This window comes from Podarcis cretensis (assembly GCF_951804945.1).
Source record: "Podarcis cretensis genome assembly, chromosome: 1".
Taxonomy (NCBI): Eukaryota; Metazoa; Chordata; class Lepidosauria; order Squamata; family Lacertidae; genus Podarcis; species Podarcis cretensis.
In genome coordinates this window covers 99,942,981-99,961,158 of record NC_137170.1, presented here as the reverse complement: position 1 = coordinate 99,961,158, position 18,178 = coordinate 99,942,981, and the positions used below count along the sequence as shown (strand labels likewise).

The window sequence follows — 18,178 nt, the reverse complement described above, 5'->3', positions numbered from 1 at the left end:
CAAATTTACACCCTTTTGATATGCAAGTTTATACACAAGTGAAATCCAGTCACTATTTATTTCCAAGTAAGTGAGATGGGCGCACAACCCCAGAGTCTGTCAAGACTGGCCCGTACGGGCAGGGGTACCTTTACCTTTACCTTTAAGTGTGGCTAAGGGTGTACCTAAATGAAGCTATTCCATGTAAATTGTGGGCACCATAGGAGTGGGCTTGGATTGATTAGGGTGATCGCTTTGCAATGTGTTTTGGTGTTCAGCTTCTTTATCTGTATTTGGGGTAGCAGAGATTGACTTGGGGCAATGAATCAACACATCCGCTGAGCACCAGGAACAGTTGGACTGCAGCATCTCCCACTCCCAATCTGCCTTTAGATTAACATTTCTTAGCACTGCAGAAGGACCTGTTTGTAAAGCTGTTGGGGGGGGGGGGTTGTTATTGCTGCTTTGCTTTTCCCTTCTCTCTAATGGGATCTCCACAAAGGAGGGTCGGGTGGAACAAGACTCTTAAGAGATCTTTTAAAGTATACTACTATTGGAAGATATTGACCTAGGAAATTATTTATTTCTCTTAATACTGACTCCCAAAATAATTTTAAAACTTGGGCATTCCAAAGTTATATAATAAATGTTTGTGTTTGGACTTTTCTGAATCTTGGGCATTGATTATTTATTGTTGTATATATTTTAGTCAGTCTAGCTGGAGTCAGATACCAACAAGTCATGATTTTACAGAAATTCTATTTTAAGATCCTACAAAGTTTGAAAACATTTCCCCCCAGATCTATGTCCATATTTCGCTAAGATATGTTGCTAGACATGCCTGCATCCCATTTTGATCAATAGATTTGTTGTGATGATTCCAGTTCTGTAATTATTTTATAGATTTCTCCCAAATTTACTTTGGATCTGTCACTTTTTGAAATTAATACTTCGGATCTTATGCTGTTTCTGAGGGAATACACTCCTATGTACAAGAAGCTGGAATAATAATAATAATAATAATAATAATTTATTATTTATACCCCACCCATCTGGCTGGGCTTCCCCAGTCACTCTGGGCGGCTTCCAAAAAATATTAAAATACTGTGATACAGCAAATGCCATTCAGCAGCAGCAGCAGCCCACCAAACCCAAATCCCAGCAGAAGAAAAGAAAGCATTTAAAACAGTGTTGTACGCTTGGTTGCCAGGTCATGTGACTGAGCTGAACAGGATTAAAATCTAGCCCAAGTCCTGCCTCTCTTGTTCCCTGCCACATCACACTTCCAGTATACCCTGGTTGGGGGACATACACTGCTTGAGCTCTCGCTAAACTGGGATGAGCAAGTGACATTGGTGTCTCTTGGGAGATCTGCTGCATCTTAAGCTGCTCATCCTGGCAGACTGTACCATTGGATTGCTTTCTTAGTACAGCAAATAATCTTAATAAATCTGTTATGATGTGCTGTATTTGCAATTACTAGTTGATGGGTGCCTGCTCCAGTGGCAAAGCTGCATGCTCCACTACTGGGGGGCAGTGAGCAGGCGGGGGGGAGGCTGGCACCCCCCGGGGGGGCATGGCATGTGCCCTGGGGGTGTGGCGTACATCCTAGGGGTGTGGTACGCCTCCCGCGAGGGCACGGCGTGCCGCCCGCAGTCCGGGGGGGCCGCTGCGATGGCACCCTACTGGAATAGGGTGCTGGGGGCGGACCGCTCCCTCTGCACTCCCGTTCCTCCGCCAGTGGCCGGCTCCTGCCCCATTTCCTACATTACTGTCTTCAAAGACAGCAGTGAATTCAGAAGTTAGCAGCCAGGCCACCTCTGTCCTGAGGAAGTCACAGCTGGTGCACCAGTCTAAGCTGATGAGAGGCACACCTTATGAAGCAGGCCTGCTAAACCACAAGTGACAAAGCTGGAGCTAGGATTTTGGGAGTGGGGCAACCCCAGATAGAGCAGGACAACCACCATTTTATAAACAAAGTTTCGTTGATCATGATATGCCCTCTTTTGGAAACCATCTGTTTACCCAGGAAGAGGAAAAGGGACCTACTTTCATTCACATTCTGAAGTGGCAGCAATACCTCTGAAGAATGACTCTTTCTTTGAGCTTACCAGCTAGAAGTGACATTAAACCCCGATGTCTTCCAGAAGAAGAATCTACAAACAAAAAGACAAAAGATTATTCTCTAGCTTTCCTTCTGTGGGCCATCATTTTTCCTTGCTTATTTTTCAGTGGAAAAGCAGCCGAGAGAGGAAGCACTAATTCCCCTAGAAAGCAGTGCTTAACACCTATGTGGTAGGTGATAAATGCTGCAGTCCTGAAGGGATTAGCACACAAGCTCTTGTAAAACTGTAGCAACACAGAAATCTCCAAGGCTGTCACTTCTTTAAAGCCAAATCTAGGCTAATAGGTGTTCCCCTCCTGCTTCTAGCCCACCGTAGACTTCAAACTACATTGCACTTTCAGATTCTCCAAGTAGAGTGAATGACCTGAGTGTCAACTATGCACAAAAAACGGGGCAAGAACAAAGTGAAAAGGTCTAAAAATGTGAACAGCTGCAGCCCCCAGGAGCCACAATTCAACCCAAAAAGTGCCTTGGCTGGGATTCAGAGGATACCTTTCATGAATGGAAGAGCTCCTTCCATTTGCCAAAAGCGTCGTAATCACACAGAGACTGTTACTGGCAGAGAGAGGAAAGGACATTTTTACCAATGACTGCTTTCCACTGCAGATTCCCATACCATTTCTCCATAAGTCCTCTATCTCTCAGCAAGTTCTGAGTGGCAACTTGCTGATGACTTCCTCCTCTCTCCTTCCAAGGCTAGGAGTTTCCATGAGCACAACTTCACTCACAAGATTCCTGGATTCAACCCAGGTAGTGTGCTGTCCTAAAGCATGCCTGCTTGAGATTTCATTCCTTTAAACTGAACTAACAGGTTTAGGGATCAGACGGCAAACAGGTAAAGTTACCACATGTTACTGGAATAACTTCTGGCAAGAATTTGCCAGACCAAAGTTTGTGACTTCTTGCCAACCAAAGCTTATCTGATGAAGCATATCAGTTCTATTTAGCTGATTGCAGCCTTTGGGAGCTTGTGACCAGTCTTGTAAACAGGAGCATTTGTGACGGCATTTTGAAGGGGAGGCCAAGAGTGCTGTCTCACAGTGTACATAGAACCAAGAAACATGGATGGCAAGTGACCTGCAGCACTTGTGCCACGTTTGCCTTCCTGTCTGAGAATGTGCAAAACTACACCTGCAGCAAGTAGAAGAGAAGGTACAGTAACTTGAGGCCCGCCTGTACACACTTTGAGCTACTGGGCAAGAGAAGGAAGTTCTAAATACAGCAGAATGGACTGCCCTGGAACAACAACACAGGTGGGGTGCCCCTAAGGAGAAGGGAGATTGCCCATTGCAGAAGACGAACCCCTGGAGGAACATGACACTCAGAAGCAGGACTGTCAGAAGTAATGTTGTGTCACTGGAGCTGCAAAATCGATTCCATGCCCTCACCTCAGACACCGATTCTGGGCCAGAAGAGCAAGAACAGCAGTTGCAGATCTCAGAATACATTGACGTGGATGTGGAAGGAACATTGTATAGAACTATCTATTCCTGCCACTGCCCAGAGGAGAAAGGCACATGTGGTGGTTGTGGTAGGTGACTCCCTACACAAAACGTCCACCATGTTTACCTAAACTGAGCAATCTGAATAGGCAGACAAGTTTAACAAATTTCCATTTTTTGTACACAATGCCTATGCAACATAAAAACCTGTTGGGTGCATCAGGAAAACCCAGCAAAGTATTTCCCCCAGGAAAAGAGTTAATATGGAATGGTTGTTGTGCAGATTGGATGCCACAAGATGGCAGTGAGAATCTGTATGGATTTGGGGGACGGGGAGGAGCTTGATGGACCACATACTGTTATTGCATCTTCCTCTTCTATACTATATCATCTACTGATCTACTGTATTTTAAAGATATACTCCTTGAGTAAATTTTTAAGATGTGCATTCCTTCCAAAGTTTATCAAAGGCATTTGGGGGATTAGAATTGCAAAGCAGAGTATCAGTGAAAGAAAAAGGAATGTCTAACCTGGTGCAAGCAGCGAGAAGCAGGAGTTTGAACCCACAGGATTCCTCCAGCTATCCTCCTGCCTCATCTAGCATTCAGATGCTTCTTCTTTTCATCGCTGTCCCTGTTGCTTAAATAGATCTTGCAAGTCCTCCAATGTGATGCTCAGGTAAAGGAGGATGGCACCTGGAAGTGAGAATGGAAATGCTAAGAGACGATTCCCTTTCATGGATGAGTAGTGCAAACCTGTATGGGAATAACAAAGCAACGTGAATGACAGCTTGGATCAAATTCATAATGACCTGGTTTGTATAGGCCAGGTGTTATGTAGATTGGAGCTTGTTATTGTGCATCATTTTGGCAACCCTGCTGCTCAACTGATAGTTCCAAGAAAGCTGGGCACAAAGCCATTTGCTCAAGCAAGTCCTATACTAAACCAGGCAGACAAGGGGTGCTCCCTTTTTTTTGCTTGTGTCCCATGGGCATAGGAAGCCTGCTGCTGTATCTTCGGTTCTTTTGAAGAGCTTCTTAGGAGAGCACGCAAGCTGAATCTCAGAAGGCGAAGGAAGTCTGAATTTAGCACCATGTATTTAACAAATGTATCACTGTGATGATTCTTCTCACAAAACCCCCTTGGATTATAACAAGCAATATGGAAAGTTCCCATTTTATAACTAATATATAGGGTCACTGTCTTCTTCCTTTTCCTGTCTTAGAAGCAGTCAGCCTGACTCATTACAAATACCAGCTCATTTTGAAAGAAATACTCCTGGTTCATTTCTGGATGGAAATAATTATTTGCTGACATACCTGGAAAAGTTTGAACAAGCACCTCTTGAGCATGCAGCTGGTTCCTGAAATATTTGCTTTAATTATTTCCTGCTGCATGTTTATTTTGTGGAGTTCATCACCCTAGGCGTACAGAATGGTTTCTGGAGGAGGTGCAATAAATAATAACACATAAACATAGCATTACTGGGATAAGTCTACAATCAAATTTAAAATGAAATCTTTTCCATAAAATTTTAGTACTTGTCTATAGTCTCTTAGGTGGTGATGGGGAGATAACTCTAGAAATGAACAGAAGCTGGTGACACAAAATCCCTCCCTCCAAAAAAATTGTTGAAGGAAGGATCCTTGTCTGCAGTGTATGTTCACTTCATGATTGCCTCTGTTTACAGACTTTGCAGACACTTTGACTACCAGAAAATCCCGCAAAAACATATGGTCAGACACAAGAGTGAGCAAAATAAATATTTGCATATTCCAGAGGGAACACATCTCCTTTATGCCATTTCAATTTGCTCCAGAACTGTTGGGTGTGATCCAGAAAACATTATGGACTTTAAAGCCTCATTGATTTCAATACAAGTGGTTTGCTTAATTTTCCCACTGCAATCCATTGGACTTCAAGGTGATTAACTTGATCTGTAAATGCTGCTTGTTGTTCTCTGGCTTTAGACAATTGCAAAACACTTGGGACTGTGTTTTATGGCAAGAAGACAGGAAGGAACACAACTGACTCTCCTATCTGAAACACATCTAATCAGAAGCAAAATCTTGTTATTCCCATCAGACCTCTGTCTGGATAGGAATGGTTAAGACGATCCTTGAGCCTAAGAGAACACACACCATTATTTATACTGGCATATCTCAACCACAGCAACTCTGTACTCTTTTATCACCTAATTTCTCCTGTGATAACTATTCCAGTAGTGGAAGCAAACAGCCAAGCAGATAATAGGTCTAAAATCCCAAAGGACTATGCAATATCATGGCCCAGATGGTGGTACATGCTACAGAGGGGTCAGCAAGAATGGAGAGGTATCAGCTGGCGGCATGAAACTACTCAAGGAGAGCTGTTGTGCTGGGCATGAAACTACCTACAGAAAGGCCTTGTTTTAAAAGTATTGTGTATTGGTCAACCAGCTGTTTTCTTAGTTATCATAGATATATTTTTAGATTGGAGCTCCTGTGCTGGTTTAGGAGGCCTAGAAAAGGAAAGGAATAAAGAACTCCCCATCTCATCCCTAGGGATGGTTGCTCAGCAGCATCAATGCTAATGAACAGAGAGTAGCAAGGGGAAGCTGGTGTCTCCTCTGCTCTGTCAGTGCCAGAGATTCACAGGGGCCCCTCTGAGTGTTGTCATGTGCAATTAGAAGAGCAGAGGAGATAGGCAGGAAGTCATTCATCCATGGTTTACACAGGGTATTATCTCCTTGCCTGGCAGCTTGAGCACAGATTGATTAACAAAACATTCCATTTAATAATATTCCTGTGTAGTGGGGGAGGAGGAGAGACGCAGAGAGAAACCCCAGCAAAAACAGAATGAAGTAATGAAGAAGCAAGAAAGAAAAGAAAGCACCTCATTTTGTGGCAACAACAACTTTTCAAGATAGGATAGGTCAGCAGATCCCCAGAGAATATGAAAAAATGCAGATAGACAGAATATTTAGCTAGACTATTACTAGTGGTAGTGGATCAGATAATGACTGAATGCGGATGCTATGGAGATGTTTCCCAGTCCAATCAGGCTCCTCATTATCTGCAGGTACCACACTGGCTACCAAATAGGTTCTATCGCACCCAAAATATCAGGAAAAGCAAGATTAGGGCATACAGCTGCTGCTTTTTTTCCACTTCTGTGCAAGTAAACAGAACATTTATTTCACAAGCCAATCGCAGCTACTTTATTTGGGGATGGAAAGACAGAGATACTGAGAGGCAAGTGGTTGTGGAGGTGAATCTCAATGCTATTTCTATTAGGAAGTTTGTTAGAAGAGAAAACTGCAGCCCAAACTTCTGCAAGTGTTATATTACTATACTTCACCGCATATTTGTGTAAGGAGAGAAAATACATTATTTCATAATGATTTCTCTGGCTTAGGAGGATAAAGGCCTCCCCTCCACACACACACACACACTTTTACATGCACTTGGATGAAAACCTAGCTACAGTGCACACAAAGGAACTTCTAAGTAATCTTCCACTATGCCGGTGCTTTGAATACTACCTTGCTCCTCCTATAGCTGATGTAGTAGCTGACTTGCAAAGAATAATGTTAGACGTGGTTGGAAGCAAAGTTGGCCCAAGACTTTTGGTGCCTGAGGCAGCATGGCATCCTTCCCAACTCCATTCCACGAAGAGAAGCTGACTGGACTGGCAGTTAAATCTTAGTTCAGCACTGGTGATGGGACAGTGTCCTCCACTTGGCACACGTTGCTCCAACACCTTGCCACCACTCACTGCATCTGTCACTCAAGGGGGTATCTTTACTCTGCTTCATGTAAGGGCCAGTCCTCATAGAAAGCTAAGTATATATGTTTTCTTGGCTATATATTTAAAGCACAGAAGCATTCTGCCGACTAAACATTATTCACCCATGATATCACACTGGCTTGTCCTTCTACCAGTGGAGGTTGATCCAAATCAGACACAGCCCCACCAGCCTCAGCCAGCTGCCTGCCTGCCTTCCCATCTATGTCCATTCCAAAAGGATGGCATTGTCAGCTTGCTTCTCCTTGGTCTCAGTGTTGCCCTTGCAGAATTCACCAAGGAGGATGACAAGAGCAAAGCTGGATTTAATTGGCTCTGCCTCTCATTGTCTCTGGCTCTGTCTACCATCGACTCTGGCTCCACCTGTTGTTGGCCTTCCACCCTACCATATCACACCTTTACTGGTGGGTGATTTGCCAGTAAAGAGTGTTGACGTAACAAAAAGGTTGTATTACAAGGTTATGAGTCAAAACTTGAGTTATCAGTGACAAGAGAAGAGAGATAAATATTTGGGAAGCCTATCGCTATGAGTTTGTTTGTTTTTAATATATAGCAAGTATTACAACACTTGAAAAGGACAATTAGAAAGTACAGTGGTCAACACTGTCTCCCTGATGGGCTATGTATCAAAGATGCTGGGGAACGGAAGAAATGAAATTTTAGTAAAGTGCAGCCTAAAGCAATGTATTTCCCCTCCCCAATTATTCAACCATTTTAAGAGGGCAGGAATTTTACCTGCCATGCAAAACAAGAGAAGCCTGGCAAAGAAATTCACAAGCTATTAACCTTTCCTGATTGGAGTCTTGAACATACAGCTAGAGAGGGTGGCTGCATGCTACCTGTTGTCAAGCTCAGATTTGCTTCTCAAGTATATTCTTCCTCTGATTTATTACTGTTCTGATAAGATGGAATAATATTGCATCATGTAAGCTGCTCCAGGACATTGGTATCCATTGTCAGAAGGGCCAACCACATTCCTGGCCTCTCTCGCCAAAGCAATCATTGCTACAGCTTCTTCTGGCTTTTGCAGTTCCACTTCCTCTCCTCATGCTTTCTTATCAATATTGTGCATAAACATGGATGCCTGCAAGTACCACCAGATTTATTTACATCCGGTGATTCATAGTTCATACCATATTTAAGGATGCATGAAGAAGCATTATAAAGTTTGACCACAGTGGTGCTGGCGGTAGGCAAGGGAAGGAAGAGCAGTTGGAAGAAAAATTGGAAGTTCCCCGGAGAAGTTCCCTGGAGAAGTTGAACCAGCTTCACCTGACCCACAGCTCACCTATTTCAAAGCAGGGCTCCATTATGAATGGAGACAAAATTAAAAATCATTATCAACCTCAGAAACTAGTTTTTGAACCTGACATTGTGCATGGTGCATGATGGAACATTAATGATGTAACTGAAGATCTCTGGAAACTGCTTTATTTTCACCTGCTCTGCATCCACTTTTAGTAGCATCATGCATGGTGGCTTGCTGTTTGGAAAGTCAACTCTGACCCCATAAAAATGTTCCCAGGAATGAAAGAGTTTATTGATTTAACCAAATATAGAGTTGCCATATTTCAAAAAGTGGATGTCTGGACACAAAAGTTGTTGAGCTTTTTTTAGTTTTGCTTCAGGTTTTCCATCCTCCAGACACTGCTTTCAACTATGTCCTAGAAATTCTGGATGTATGGCAGCCCAAATAGTCAGGATACTCAACCCAACAAAAAGCTGCTTATGTGAGTGATCCTGACATGTATTCACAGCAATTACTGAAAGCTTACTGAAGGCTTAATTGAGAATAAGTGGTTAACATTAAAGAGTATCACCACTCTAATTCTCTTGGTCTAAATGCACATAATCTGTTTTAATATCAGAGAAGATGTGTCTGGGAACATAATAGCTGAGTGTTACGAGCCAAATAAATTAAATTATACATACCAAGCTAATTATGGGTACTGGCAACACCACTAGGGAAAATGAGTTTTGCCATTTGCCAATTCACTGGGAGACTTTGTGGTATAAAATTCAGAATGAGGGGTGCCTGTGATGTTTTGAATCTATGCTCCCAGCCCAGAGAACTTTTTCCAAAGTTTTAAAAAAGATGTTTGAAAGGGTTTGTTTTAAAATAACTTTCATTTGCATAAACATACAAGTGGTGCTTTTAATCAAAAAGAAAAAGCAGGAAACCTCCTTCCTCACAAGCATGGTGGAGTGGCACAACTGAGGATTAGATCAACATTTCAATCAGTGGCAACAAAGTCTGTTGATTGCAGTGCAAAGACAAAGAGGGAAATGAGGTCAACCCTTCTTCTTCAAACTGAAAGGGAAAAGGACAGGTGTTTTACAGCCACTCCCTGTGCTGTAAGGAAATCATTGGGATTCCCTGTCTCACCCTTGATGCCTTATGCCTGTTCTGACAAGACTGTCCCTGAAAAGCAAGTTATGGTTCACGGGAATTATTATTATTATTATTATTATTATTATTATTATTATTACTATTACTATTATTTTACTGCCAAGACATTAGCAGACTTTAAAACCTTCTCCATAAACCAGAAGGTCTAGAAACTTGTTTTCTTTTTCAAAGGCAGTGCAAGATTCCTATATGCATGTACATAAACTTGGTTTCTGGTCACTTGAGTACTCAGCCCTTGATGATTCAACTGGTGTGTCTGAATTAACTAAACAGAAAAAGTGGGATTCTCATGATGTGAGCTTATATTGAAAATAGAGCTTAATCTGATAGCTCATCCACACATGCCAATCATGTGTATGTGTGAACCAACCCTAAAATTCTAATATAATTCTTCCAAAGAGTTTTCTGCATAGCATTTCATGACCCTGATTATGCAGACTTCTTGACAGCAGTGCAATTTAATCTTTTCTAGTTTTGAAGGCCTTTTGGAGTCTAATACTGAAATTGCCAGCAATTGTATAATTGTAAACCAGGCTCCCTACATGTGCCTTTGTGTGACAATTTTAGATAGAGCAGTCAGAATAACATTGCATTGAAAACTCAAATCTGTTATGGAAAGAGGGAATGGCTGATATAAGAGGGTAGGCACAGCTGACTTTGGAATTATATGGATCATATAAGAAAATGGTATTTAAAATATTTACATCAGACCTGCACAGTCTGAAACCCATGAAGTCAAACACAGCACACCAGCCATGCATGACAGCTTCATAAACACCATGTTTCTCCTGCTAGTCTGGGCAGTTCTACTGCTGTTGAACTATATTTATTTGACTTGATGTCTTGCAGATTGGGCAGGCTTGCCTTTGCATGAATATCTGAACACTAATACAATTAATTTAATAAATAGGGATGCCCAATGCTTCAAAAAGGTTGTTTTTATTTTTTTTAAAAAAACATTTTAACTAGTATTTCTTAAAAATAGAATCATACACCCATAGAATCATAGAATTGTAGGGGGTATCCTGAGGGTCATCTAGTCCAGCCACTTGCAATACGGGAATCTCACCACTAATTTAATAACATGTAGAATAAAGCTTTTAGGTTGGGATTCAAAGATCGCCTCCTAAGTACAGTACATGGATTAAGAGAAAGAACACAGAACGTGTGTTTGGGAGCTGTCCATGGTACTGTGAAGACAAGCATTAATTGTTAGGAAGTCAGGATGATCTTTATGAGGGAAATATGCAAGAGTGGAATTCAAGCAACTTTGGATCATTACAGCCAGTGATACTCAAACTGGGGTCTATAGGAGACCTAATGGAGGGCACAAATTACATGGGGAGAGGGAATAAGGTTCTACAGCATGTGGGGACTTGCTTCCCATATCCATCTGGCAGAGGACCCTTCCTGATTCCCTTTGAATTAGTGGAGATGAGTGCACCTCCAGTGCCCTTATGAACCCAAACTGATTTTGGGGTAAAGAATCTCAGGAAGAGCTGTTTTTTTTATTCTGCTGATGATTCCTTCCTGATTTGCTATTTTAATAAAGAATCAGATGTGTCCTGTGATCTCTCTCTTCTAATACTCCTCTTGCTGTTTACCTCCAATTTATATGATCCTTGCATGCAGTAGCAGGCTGGATGCAACTGAAGATGAGTATCTCCACATGCTTATTTATGCAGCAGATTACTAATATTAGGTTAGGAGGAGATAAAAAAAGGAGCCAAATTCAGAAAGTCTGACCAACGTTGTATAGAAGCCTCAAGGTGCTATGCAAGCCCTCTCCTCTTCTGGCTCTGTGGGGATTAACAGTGCTCAACTTCTCACAAAGGAGTGGTAATTAATAAAGCATTGTTCCTGTGATTAGTAAGACTAAAATCCACTAAAGAATATACACAAAGCTCCACAAATCCTTTTACCAGCTCTTAGATAGCAAGAGACCTCCTCCTTGGATGAACACCTTTCCTTTGAATTCTCTGAGAATTAGAGAATAGGAGTGAACAGACTGCTATCTTACATGATTGCCTTCAGGTTTTAGCTAGAATCCCAAGATCATCAGCCAGGTTTTAGTGAAGCATAGTGGTTCATGGAGCAAGCATAAACTTAGAATTAAGAAATGGATAACTCTGAGCAATGCTTAGCCCAGGGAGTTTGTTTTCAGTAACAGAACACAGCTTGTATTTCTGTCACCCACAAACCCAGACTGGGTTCATCTTCCTAAGCATCCTTAATTTCAACAGCAAAATTTGAGTCGGAGCCCTTTTTCATTTACTGCTATTGTCAAATCATTGGGAGTCAGAAATCTTTGTAAACCTACTGCAAATCACCCAGAGATCTACCAGTAGAATCTGTTCTACTTTCTGCCCACCTCTGTTATAGATAATATGAGGAAGCAGAAGGGTCTGATCTGTCTCTTTGCAAATGGAGTCCAAGAAGATCCATGAACCTTCTGCTTGTATTGTGCAACAGCCCTCCTGGAAATTAAATGGTGGCCAGTCCCTCATCCCACATGATGGCATGGGCACAGTCCTCTGAGAAGGGGCAGGGTTTTTATTCAGCTGTTGTGGTTATTTGAATAAAGCAAGACATGGATAAGTCTCTTTCCCAACTTCGATTCTTGAAAAACCTCCACAGGCATTTAGATCTAAACAACCAGTTCCTTTCTTACATTCTTGATTTTCTGAGTATTAGAGACCAATCATCTGATATATTTACTAAGCAAATTATACTTCAGTTTTGAATCTGAAGCAAGTGAAATTATTTTAGGCAAAAAATAAAATAAATCACTTTCCCCCCTTGAGGATATAACCAACTGCTGGCAGAGCTCTCTGTTCTTATTAGTCTGTGTTGAAGTGCTGCAGGATTACTTATAATTAACTGTCATTGTGTCATTTCCCCCCTAACTACTCAGATTAATAATTTTATATACATATACATATAAAGATCAGCAGCAAGCATGATTAAAACATCTCTATTCTGTTCTCGTACAGTTCTATTACCTTGGTCTAAAACATTCCCCATCTTGGCTTATTTTTACTTCACAATATACATAACAGTGTTTCTGACAATAACAAACTGTGCAGGGGGATGGGCTATGTTTGAAGATTAACATTCAGAATAAAAATGGCAGCTTCTTTATCTAGTCCTTGAACTTACAGGCTCTCGGTATGTAGTAGCCTAAGGCTTAGCCACTTATTTTTAGAACTATTACAGTAGTCAATTGATTAACTATCTATTTTTTCAAGGTAGCCACTGTCGATTGTATATACAAAAATAATGAAATCCACATTTGTGATGTCACTTATGAAGCTGTAATTCACTAGTTGCGCAAAACCAATTGTACAGAACTCCCTCAGGGTGTTTCATGTGAATCAAGAACACCTTTATATAGTGCTGAAGTAGAGCTAATCTTGATCCTATGCCAGAAGTGCAATGTTTTGTTCCCAAACAATGGAAAGAGTTAGGCTTGCAACAAAGAAATTGCATTATAGCTGCTTTAGAAGAAGAAGAAGAAGAAGAAGAAGAAGAAGAAGAAGAAGAAGAAGAAGAAGAAGAAGTGTGCATTTACTGCATTTATCTAGTTTTTGCATTTGGCTTCTCTAGATTGTGCATTCAGTTGCACACATTGCACGGGGCTCTATAGTTCTAGAGTCTACAATTACAGAAAGTTGTTCATGTGGGGCTGCATAGCCTGACCCACAAAGGCTAAATGCAGGTAATCAACCATATACTGAGACTTACCAAGAGCTAGATAACCCAGGCAGACAGCAAGGGAGTATGTCAAACCCTGCTAGTCACCACCAGTAGCAGATGGTGTGGTGGTGCAGAGGCAATTACGGTACCTGACCATGCAGAAGGTGAGTTACTGCTGCTTAGGCAGTGAGGGTGATACAGTGCAAACACATTGGCAGGAGTGCCAGATTGGTTTTGCTGATACATTTCCACTGCCTCTGCCCCACCATGCCATCTGCAACTGGTGACCATACAAGGTTAATGGGCTGAATTTAGTTTTGTGAGATCTTGTACAATAAAACATTGTGAAAAGATAGCAGACTTGGATGAGCTCATCAGCTTTCTAAAAACCATCTTTAGGTTGCAGTCCTGTTCACACTTGCATAGGAATAGGCCCCAGTGAACACAGCAGTACATATGCATAGGGTTAGACGACCTGCCCACCATCCTGTTGGTTATTTATATATCGCGCCTCACAAACAGATGTATTGTGAAGGGCTTCAAATATTATCCTGCCTCAAACTCAGCTGTGGGTGGAGAAAGTGTTGACTCCCTCTTCCTGCTGCTGCTGTGAGACATCCCAGAAGGGCAGCAAAAAACAGCCCTGGCCTCAGCAGAGCCCTGCGCCCAGCCCAAGGCTGCAGCCCCCACCCCATGTACAAGGGATGGAGCACAAAGGCTTTGCTGGAGCAGCGAACCCAGAGTGCAGGGGTGCAAAGCTGGGGAGGAGACCCAGAGACCTCCGGGGGAGAAGGACCAAAGAGGCCGTCAAGGAGGGGAGATGACCCCCATTAAAGAGGGGAGATTTCCATCCCCAGAACCCAGAGAGAGAGAGAGGTGCTCAAGGAAGGGATACACTCCATGCCTGGGCAGACCCTCCCTGCCGAATGCTTTGCCTCACCCATGCCTGCGTTCATCCATCACTCTCTCTTGCCTCCAAAGGCAGTGGCAATATGGTGGGTGGAGCCAGAGCAGTGGGCCAAGCAGACATGCCAGGAGGCAGAGGACAGGGCCAAAAGGGAAGCAGACAGTGGCTGAAGCAAGACAGAAAGCTTTGGTGGCAGACACATACACACAAACAGAAAACCAAAAAAAAACCTGGGTTTCCATACATGCAGGAAATTCTGGACATCTCTTAAAATTCAAAAATTTCCTGCCAGCCACCATTTTAGACATCTGATTTCCATACGTGTCCAGAATTTTTCAGATGTATGGCAAGCCTATGGACTGCAGAACTGAGCAAAATGTTCTTGCTCTTATTTCTTGCTTGCTTCCGCCACCCCCCAATGAATTTGTAAAATGAAAAGTTTGGGCTCTATGTCTGTCTGGGTGTCACTCTGATTGATTCTACATCCTTCATCAAACCTTGAAGATATTCTTCCTAATCTCAGACAAAAGAGGTTGATTATGATTACTTCAGTGTGATATACTCTGCACACGAACATATATTATTACTTCACATTTTCATGACTGAGCCATGCACTGTAAATACATTCTGATGCGCTCTGATGTGCCCTGGCTCAAATGAAGCAATCATTGTTTTCTCTGTTGGTTGGAATACTTGATTCAAATTTAAAGGGTGGAAAATGTTTTGGAAAATGAAAAGTTACCTTTACTTTAGGGGCAAGGAAAACTGCATGCACCTGGAAGCAAATGTTACTTACTTCTTCTATTTTTAAAGCATTTTGTGCTTGTTTAGCATTTTTGGCCATGGATGTTAGGTGTAATCAATACAGAAATTGAAAAACATATGCCATATGATATGGCTTGATTTCTAAATAAGAGGTATGGAGTCTGATTATCATACTTGGATCTTCTTAAGCAAAATCTCCTCCTGTGTCCATAGATGTGCAGAGAATGATTGACATTTTGTTTAGTGAGAGGGCAATGGAATTCTGCATATGTTTAATGGCACACTTTCCTAAATAACTGGTGTGCAAGTCCTGGTTTTAATTTTTTTGAATGTTTAATGGTTCTTGCTCATAACTGTATTGTTTCATTCCTTTTGTAAACCACTTTGAGTGGTGCATAAATTTCATGGGCTGAAAAAATAAATAAATATTGTAAGGTTAAAACTTGCAGCCCTACCAAGTAAAAATCTTACCAGCCACCACGATCAACTGTCATAGAGTAAGGGAGCTGTTTCACTTTTATCCTAACTTAGCAAAGTTGGTGCTGAGGAGACATTTGTGGGAAAGGATTTCCTCTCACTAAACAGAAAAGGTTCTGTGTGTTCCATTCCTGCTCCCCATCCATTTCACCTCCAAAACACATCTCTGAGGGAGGAATTTTTATTTTATTTTTTTCATTTTGTGTGATAAGGTTTTTATTCTCAGAAGTTATAGTCAGGGCAGAACACTCTGAAATTTTGTTGGAGTCAGAATAGAACCCTGCTTTCCAACCCTTTTTAGGAATCCATGTGGTAATTGCTACTTATTGTTTGCCACCCTGGGCTCCTTTAGGAGAAACGGCAGGATATAAATTCAATAAATAACATACTATCTTCTAGGCTATGTATGTTCCAACCTGATTCATTAAACATGATGGCTGAAACAAAGACAATAAAAGGAACTTTTTTAAAGTATGCAAAGTATCACCATTCCATGTTTTGATTTTTTTAAAAGAGTTTTATCTCTGTGCTCCATTTGGAAAGATTGGGTGTTCATGCAGTTTTCCAGTCTGTAATATTTCCAAGTCACTGGACAGATTTCTAGTTGTTTATTAACTATTTGAGCAGCCAGCAAAAAGGTGCATTAGCACCAGGTTAACCTAGCTATATAACTCAGATTTCAGGTGTCTACATAGATAACGTTTCTATAAGCTTTAGGAGTGATTAAAAAAACAATCACTTCTGTGATATGTTGTACAACAGTAGCTAGTTTACAAAAGAATTGGCAACAATTATTTTAACAGCTAGGCAACATAGTACTAAATTGTTCAAAGTCTCCCCCATTTTCATTTCATTCTTGATGTACATTTTGCTACACAAACAGTCCCCTATTATTAAAGGTAATGTGAGGCTCTGCTCTGCAAACCCGTAAGAAAATATGCAGCATGTACTGGAAAAACAAAACTGAGAAAGATGACTAGTATCCTAAGAGGAAACAAATGCACAAGCCAAGCGCTTGAGGCAGTGACCTTGGCTGGTTGCATTTCTATTGGGAGAAGGTTTTGATTTAAGAGCTGTTTATGTGAAGCATAAATGGTTGCAACCTGAGCAAAGTTGTTACTGATGGTTCATATTTCAGAAGCTCCATCCATAAGAAGTGGAGAACCTTTTAGGGAGTTTGCTCCTATGCTTTGTGAGGGCAGAGCTGTGCATCTGAACAAACTTACGAGCAGCTTTGTAAGTCTGCGCTAAGCCTTAGGCCAGGGACTGTCTTTTCATTTTCATTTGTAAGCTGCTCCAGGTCCCTGTTTTTGGCTGAAGAACAGGATAAAAATGTGTTAAATAAATCAATACAATGTTAGGGAAGGCAACAGCAGAAAACATCAGAAAGTGTGTTTCAAAAAGAAAGGAAAGGATGATGGTTAGTTGTTATATAGAATAATTATCAGCCATAATATTTGTATTTTTGTTATTTTAAACATGTTACACATACTCGAATGGTTTTAGCAGATAATGAGAGACTATAGTAGTGTTTTGCTAAATCTGTATCTAGGAATGAGCACAGCAGTCTGGAAATGACCTACCACATGTGGAAGGTGTCTTCCACTCCCACGAGGGCAACTTTACACGCTGGCAACAGGATAGGGCAAGAAGACCAAAACTCTGATGTGCATCTGCTTGTTCAACATAGGTAGTGTGATATATTACACAATCTCTTGCACAAGTAGATGTATGAACTGCTAATATAGCACTGTGTGAACTCTAGCACAGGAATCTATGTGTCATCCACGAATAATTCACTCAGAGAAGGACCATAGCTCAGGAGAACATCTGTTTTGCAAGCAAAAAGTCTTGGTTTCAATCCCGAGAGCCTCTGGGTAGCCTTGGGAGAGACCCCATCACTTCTGCCGGTCAGTATAGACAATACTGAGCCATTTGGACTTGTTATAAGGCAATTTCTATGTTTCATAGAAATATTTCAAGGGTGATTCATAAGAAACTCTTCTGTAGGGCTCAGAGCTCATTTCCAGGTCTGTTCCACAGGTGAAAACTGATAGCATTTTCTTTTTATACCTATTGATACCTGACCTAATTTAGAATGCCTGGTGGTCAGATCAGCAGTAAGGCTTTTCAGTCTGTCTCAGTTCCTTGTACAGGACCATGTTGTCTGGGTTGGTCATAATCACAGCATCAAATGCTACATTCACATATCAGGTTGCAGTAGTCTGGAGCCTCTTGCATCCACCAGCAGTAAAATAATCCACAACAAAGACTTGTAAACCTGCTGGAAGATAGATGTCTACTGGCAGATCTCTGGATCATTTGATCATCTTTCAGCGACACATTGCATCCTGGACCTTTTGCCAAAAATTGCTTTTTGCATAAGACTTTGTAAACACAAACATAATACTTTCAGCAAGTTCATGCCCACAGTTGTCCATAGATTTCTACATGATGGATGAGATCTTGGATGCCAGGACAAAGAGTTTTAGTGTTGATGAGCTTTAGAAGATTGCTTTTATAGCTCCATTCATAATCAAAATCTAAAATCAAATGAAAGGAGCACAGAGGGAGAGCAGAGGAGACTCTTG

General features: G+C 41.5%; 1 protein-coding gene across 4 annotated transcripts in view; it reads right to left on the bottom strand.

The window, feature by feature from the left end:
* The window catches only part of THSD7B (thrombospondin type 1 domain containing 7B), a 452,267-nt gene that overhangs the window by 369,017 nt on the left and 65,072 nt on the right, over positions 1-18,178 (bottom strand). For all 4 annotated transcript variants that reach the window (XM_079993005.1, XM_079993004.1, XM_079993009.1 and 1 more), the window contains 3 exons: positions 4,866-4,987; positions 4,077-4,241; positions 2,091-2,135 (listed from right to left, as the gene is read on the bottom strand). The gene's annotated coding sequence lies outside the window, so the exon portion shown is untranslated. The remainder of the gene's footprint in view (positions 1-2,090; positions 2,136-4,076; positions 4,242-4,865; positions 4,988-18,178) is intronic.